Source organism: Ailuropoda melanoleuca, chromosome 16, assembly GCF_002007445.2.
Source record: "Ailuropoda melanoleuca isolate Jingjing chromosome 16, ASM200744v2, whole genome shotgun sequence".
In the NCBI taxonomy this organism is placed as follows: Eukaryota; Metazoa; Chordata; class Mammalia; order Carnivora; family Ursidae; genus Ailuropoda; species Ailuropoda melanoleuca.
The window spans coordinates 44,152,585-44,159,419 of record NC_048233.1 but is presented as its reverse complement, the minus strand read 5'-3'; the positions used below and the strand labels follow the sequence as shown (position 1 = coordinate 44,159,419).

The following is a 6,835-nucleotide window of genomic DNA, read 5'->3' as shown; positions in this document are numbered from 1 at the left end:
TGCCAACTTTTTCCAAAAACCGTCTTAGGTTCCATACGATAGTCTGGTATTTTTTCTCTGTCATCACTGTTGATCCTGAGCAAAAGAGTATAGAAAGAATTAAAGACTTCATTAAGAAAAACAACTTTTGAGGCAAGAGTAATTCCTAACCATCTAGGAAGCTCGGAACAGGTCTGTGCAACAGAAAGTCTGTACTGCATCAAGTCTTTAGTATACAATAATTTCAAATGAAGTTTAGGGAACAGGTGTATATATCAGAACCATGTAAATCAGCCTCATCAGAGTTAATCTACTCTGAACAGGACTGGGAATTCAATTATGGTTGGGAATATATGAAAACAGTATATCCTTGATACCAAGAGCCAAAGCCTGAAAAGGTACTAGCATAAATTGTAAGACAATCATTATCATGGTCGTAAGTGCAAAAATCCTAAATAATGTATTGCCAACCTAAATCCAGTTATAAATGAATAATAATAGCACAATGCAACAAAATCAAATTTATTTTCGGGATACAAGATAGGGTTAATGCTAGAAAATCACCAGTGTTAGGTACCTAACTAACAGAGCAAAGGAGGAAAAGCATATGATTATCTCAAATGATGCTGAAAAATTGGTAAAATTATTACTCATAGAAGACATCTAGAATTTTTAAAACATATCCAAAAACCTGCTACTAAGTTATCAGAATCAAAAAACGAATGTATCATTGTGCCGAACACAAGGACAACATACAAAAATCAATTATATTTATATATGCTAACAACAAAAAACTAGAATTGCTTACATGATACCCTTTATAATCCCATTAATAAAATCAAATACTCAAAAAGCCACGTAAGGGAAGATGTTCAAGACTTCCATACAGAAATTACTACAAATAAATAGAAGACATAAACCATGTAAACACCTAAAAGATACAATATTGAAAATGCTAATTCTTTCCAAGTTGATTTATAGATGTGAGGAAATTCCAGTCAAAACGTGGGCACTTTGTTCTTGAAAACTGGCTAGTAGCTCCACGATTTCAATCTTGTGGTAGGGTGAATTTCTAAAATGGCTTCCAAAGATGTCCTACCCTCATTGTCAGAAGCTGTGAATTTGATGAGCTACCAAACCTGCACTTAATTTAAATTAAATAACACAGTCCAGGTTAAGACGGGGAGATTATCCAGGTGGGTCTGATCTAACTGCATCTCTTTAAAACAGAGATTTTCTAGGTGATGTCAGAGCAGGAAGTAAGAGATAAAGTGTTAGAAGTTCCTACAAGCCTTTGCTGGTTTGAAGATGGAAGGAACCATGTGAGAAAGACTGTGAACAGCCTCTCAGAGGACCGAGTGGCCTGCAGCTGACAACCAGCAAGGAAACAGGACCTTCAACCACAGACACAAGGAACAGGGTTCTTCCAACAATGTGAGCTTGGAAGAGGATTCTTCCCAACGGCTTCCAGGAGAGAGCCCAACCCACCTGATATCTTGATTTTGGCTTTGTGATACCCTGAACAGAGAATTCAATTGCGATATGCCAGACTTCTGACCTAAAAAACTACAATATGATAAAAAGCTATTGTATAAGCTCCAAATCTGTGGTAGTTTCTTATGCAGCAAGAGAAAATAAACACAGAGTTCAGTACCTAGAAGGAAGATGCTGCCCTAACAAATGCCTAAAACTGTTAGTTTGGGAATTGGGCGGGGGTTGGGAGCTGGGAACATTTTGAGAAACAGGATAGAAAAATCTAAACTGCCTTAAAGAGACTGTTGTAGGGGTACCCGGGTGGCTCAGTCGGTTAAGCGTCTGCCTTCAGCTCAGGTCATGATCCCAGGGTCCTGGGATCGAGCCCCACATCGGGCTCTCTGTTCATCAAGGAGCCTGCTTCTCCCTCTCCCTCATCTACCGCTCTGCCTACTTATGCTCTCGCTCTCTCTCTGTCAAATAAATAAATATATATATTTTTTAAAAAAATAAATAAGTAAAGAGACTGTTGTAGAAATGCGCGTGCAAAAGAGGCAGCTGGTGAGGGTTTAGAAAAAAGTGAGGGACGTGTTATTGGAAACTGGAAGAAGAAAATCCTTCTCACGTACTGGCGGAAAGCTTGTGGAGTTGTCTCCTTCAGCTATGCAGAAAGCAGAGTTTGTAGATGATGAACCTGGATACTAAGCCAAGGAGATTTCCAAGAAAATTATTAAAGGCACAGCCTGGTTTCTCCTGTTGCTTATAGTAAAATGCAAGAGGAAAGGGAAAATGAGGGAAGAATTATTAAAGAAGAAGGAACCAGGAATAGAGGATTCAGAAAACTCTTGCCTATCCAGACAGCAAAGATTCTAAAGTTAACAGATTGCTCACAAAGTGGTCCTAGAGAAAAAGCTAACTGTGTGACAGTACAACTCCTTTTGCTGTAACCTCAAAGATCAGAAGGCCAGATACTCAATCACACAAAAATCATCCTAAAATAGTAAAGGTGTCTGCATAGATCCAGCTTCTCATCAAAGGAATTTTAAGAGCCTTGACCGTTAGACACCCCAGCCTCACCGAAGATAGAGAAGGGATTGTTTTGGGAAGATCTGTGGACGTATCTTTCTGCTAGTGGAGTGGGTCATCATGACACGCACACGAGGCCTACACGGCTTACAAGAGATTCGTGTTAGAAACACTTCCAGCTTAGACAGAAAGAGAAAGAGAGAGTAAAAATGAAAGGCAGCCCAACTTCTACAGACAAGGAAATAGGTTGATGAAATTAAGCAGCTAGGCACATCACATACCACCCACCTTTCATAAAAAAGAAAGTTTGACTCAGCAGAACCAGAGCAAGTACCAGGGAGGGTTGTCCCCATGCCTAGAAACCTAATGGATTTCCAAACTCTTTCTGACTAGTGACTCTTCTATTTTCTCTCTTTTTAAACAGGAATGTTCTAGCTATTCTCCTATGTCTGTCCAACTGTAGTATGTTGGGGGCAAATAAATTATCCCTTTAACTGCCCGACCCAGATGGAGAGGAATTGTGCTCAGGGTTTTCGGCCACCTCATTCAGATGATGAGATGTGGCATCTTTGAGCTGACATTTAGATGTGGTTTTGGACTTTTGGTTGATGCTGAAAAATGGAGTGACAGAACTATAGGAGGAGGCAAACATATTTTGCATTTGGGACAGACAGAATCTTTGGAAGCCAGAGGGCAGACTGCAGCAGGCAGAATTTCTAAAGTAATTTTCCAAAGATGATTTGCACTAGTCTCTGAAGCCTGTAAATATGATGAGTCATTACACTCAAGATGAAGTTTATATGGCACAGTTGACCTTCACATAAGGACATTATCTGGGTGGACATGATTTAATCACATGAGCTCTTAAAAAGGAAAGCTTTCTTCCACTAGTGACAGAAAAGAAAGTCAGAAAGATTTGAAACTCAGAACACTCGGTACACTGTTACTGGCTCTAAAGATGGAGTGCCATCTTGTATAAATCCTGACCTGTGCTGCTTATCCCGGTCATGAATGTGTCGTACACTGATGCTGGCCCACTCCTGAACAGCTGCTTCCTTTCTTTGCATCCCATTGTATGGCTTTATAAGTGATCAAGTGAAAGGGGGAAAAAGGATGAAGAGGAAAACACATAAGCAACAGAAACTGAGCACAAGAAGCTAAGAACAGCTCCTTGCCAACAGCCAACAGGCAAGTGGGGCCCCTAGTCCTGTAACTAAGGACTGAATGGCCTTAAATCAGCCAACACAAGTGAGCTTCAAAGAGGACTTCAGGCTTCAGACAAGAGCACAGTCATCTGACACCTTGATTTCAGCATCGAGAGACCCTGAGCCCAAAAATGCCATCCTTGACTTCCGACCCACAGACCTGGAGGATAATTAATTTTGTTGTTTGCTGTTGCTGTTGTTGTTATTGTTTTAACAGATCAGTTACTTAATGAGGTTCTTTGTAAGAAACGTAGAACACCAGTTTGTGAGGATAAACTCCATTTGTGGGAGAAAACACAGAGTGGAGGTTGCCCTGAAGCTGAGGAACAGCTTTGAGTTTTGGCAGAATTTGCGAGTGCACAGCTTTCTAATCAACCTTGCTCTGCTCTGTGATCTCACATTTCTCTTTCTCCCTGTCAAAGACCTTCCCGGTGTCTGGGTTTATATCGCTTCTTCTAGAAGTAAGCATCAGTGAGATGCTTGGGAATCTTCACACTGCTGACGGCAATTTTGGTGGAGGTGGCAATGACAGATTTCTGGTGTGTTCTATGGAGAGGAACTCGACTGAGGGCCAGAGGTCCAGTCACAAGTAGCAAGCCACTGCTCAGATGCTTCAGGAAAACCACCTCTTGCCTCTGTGGAGCCCAGTGAGGTTGATCACAGTGGTGCCATGAGAAGCACCTGGGTGGCCCAGTCGGTTAAGTGTCTGCCTTCTGCTCAGATCATGATCTCAGGGTCCTGGGATCGAGCCCTGCATGGGGTGCCCTGCTCAGAAGAGAGTCTGCTTCTCCTTCCTCTCCCTCTGCCCTTCCCCCCGCTCATGCTCTCTCTCTCAAGTAAATAAAATCTTATTTTTTAAAAAATGGTGCCAGGAGTGATGGCTAGCTTGCAGCTTTCTCACATACTGACTGAAAGGGTTTTTCGCTGTGGCTCAACGGCTTTCAGGCCACATCTTCAGTAGGATAATACCTAGACATTTTGTGAACTTTAACCACTCAGGTACCACCCTTCTTGTCACCACCAACTGGTTTTGTGACAGTAGCAAGAACCTTCTCCTTTTTCTTTTCAATTCTGGATTTAGCTGCTGAATACTTGCTGTTGTACGTGGCCTTTCTGGAATACACAGCGGATGGGGAATATCTGCCAATCCCTCTGACTAGGACAGGGCTTTGGCTGCAGCGGGGCTTCCCTTTCTTTGGTGTTTAGCCTTGAGGTTACCCTTCTTCATCCTGCCACCAGTATCAGCCTACTTAGCTTCAGGTTTCTTCTCCTTAGTATGTGGCTTCTCAGCTTTTTCACAGGCCTTCTTGCAAGATGGGAAGAACATAAATTTCCTTGTTTTAAAACACAAAGTTTGTGTCTCATTTTGTTACATAGCAATAGGGAAATTCACAAGGTAAATATAGCCAAGATAATCATGGAGAACGAGGTTGTAGGAATTAACTAGCTTACTTAAAGATTTACTTTTTTTAATTTTTTTTATTATATTATGTTAGTCACCATACAGTACATCCCTGGTTTCTGATGCAAAGTTTGATGATTCATTAGTTACGTATAACACCCAGTGCACCATGCAATACGTGCCCTCCTTACTACCCATCACCAGTCTATCCCATTAGGCTCTATTATTAAGTAAATATTCTGGGTTGGGCCAAGAATAGAGAAACAGAAAAATGCAACAGACCAGAGGGCTCAAAAAATTCACAAACAGAAAGCAATCTGATTTGTAACAAAGCTGGGGAAAAGACGAACTCTTAAATGAATGTTGCAAGGAAATTTGGATATATAGGTAAAAATGAACACTGACCTCCATACAAAAGAACAATATTTATTCTTCATGGATGGTCTCTCTAAATGTGAAATGTAAAAATAAAATAAAACAAGGAATAAGGTAACAGAAGAAAATAGCTTCACATATTGACATAGCAAATAATTATTAAATAGGAAACAATAAACAGTAATGAGGAAGTAAACGAAGGCTGCATTAGGGTATAATAAACACACCTGTTTGTCCAAAGTAGGGTTCAGCAAACTTCAGCTCCCAAGCCAGCCACTCTCTTATTTTAGGTAAACAGAATTTTTTGGAACTCATACACATCCGTCTGTTCACAGGTTGTGGAGGCCTCCTTCAGGGCCGCAATGCAGCCGGGGCGCAGGAGTGTAAAGCACCTGGCTCCGGGGATCCAAACGGACCAGGTTCAGCCACTCGCCACTGACAACATCCCAAGGCAGAGAGACAAGTGATGCTGAGAAAAGAAAGGAGTTTATTTTAGTGAGGCCAACACAGAAGACAGAAGAATAACATCTCAAAGACTGTCTCCAAAGTGCTAAAAACACTTACTGGTTTATGGAAGGGAAATGTGGGACAAAGGTCAGTGGGTATGTGCAGATGGGCAATAAGGTCAGGTTGATGGTTGTTTTGGGGTCAATCACATGGGATCTTGCTGGTTCAGGTTAGTCCTTATTGCTTGAGGAAGAAGTTTTGGTTCACATCACAGAATGCTTTGCCCCAGGAGTCTTTGCCTGAGTTCAGAGATAAGTTGGAAAGAAAAGCATAATCAATTACAAAGTACAGACTAGGGTGCAGGTGGCTTAGTCCGTTAAACATCTGACTTGATTTGGGTTCAGGGTTGTGAGATCGAGCCCTACATCGGGGTCATACTGGGCATGGAGATTGCTTAAGATTCTCTCTCTCCCTCTCTCTCTCTGCCCCTCCCCACCCTCATTCTCTCTCCCTCTCAAAAAAGGCAAAGAACAGGAGCCAGGATATTTCTGAAGAAAATCAGAGGTGGAAGACCTGCTCTATCTGATATCAAGACTTAATATAAAGCCACCATTCTCAAAAGAGGGTGGTACTGTTTAAGAATAGACAAACAGGAAAAAAGAATATAATGTAGACAACAGAAATAAAGGAACTGTATTTTTTTTTCTTTACCACAAAGGTGGCAAGGCAGAGCAGTCAGAAAATGTTCGCACGTTTGTTTATTTTAAATAAGTGTCACTGGGTCCGTTGGACAGCCATAGGGAATAAAATAAAATTTGACTCCTACGTGACTATCACAAAAAATGACTTTAGGAAGATTTTAGATTGAAATGTAATGACAAAACAGAAACGTTTCTAGAAGATAGAAGAGAAGAATATAGTCATTACG

General features: G+C 41.2%; 1 pseudogene; it reads right to left on the bottom strand.

Annotated features, from left to right (window-relative positions):
- Positions 1 to 4,138: 4,138 nt before the first annotated feature.
- Positions 4,139 to 5,010, bottom strand: LOC100480187 (annotated as a pseudogene).
- Positions 5,011 to 6,835: the final 1,825 nt, after the last annotated feature.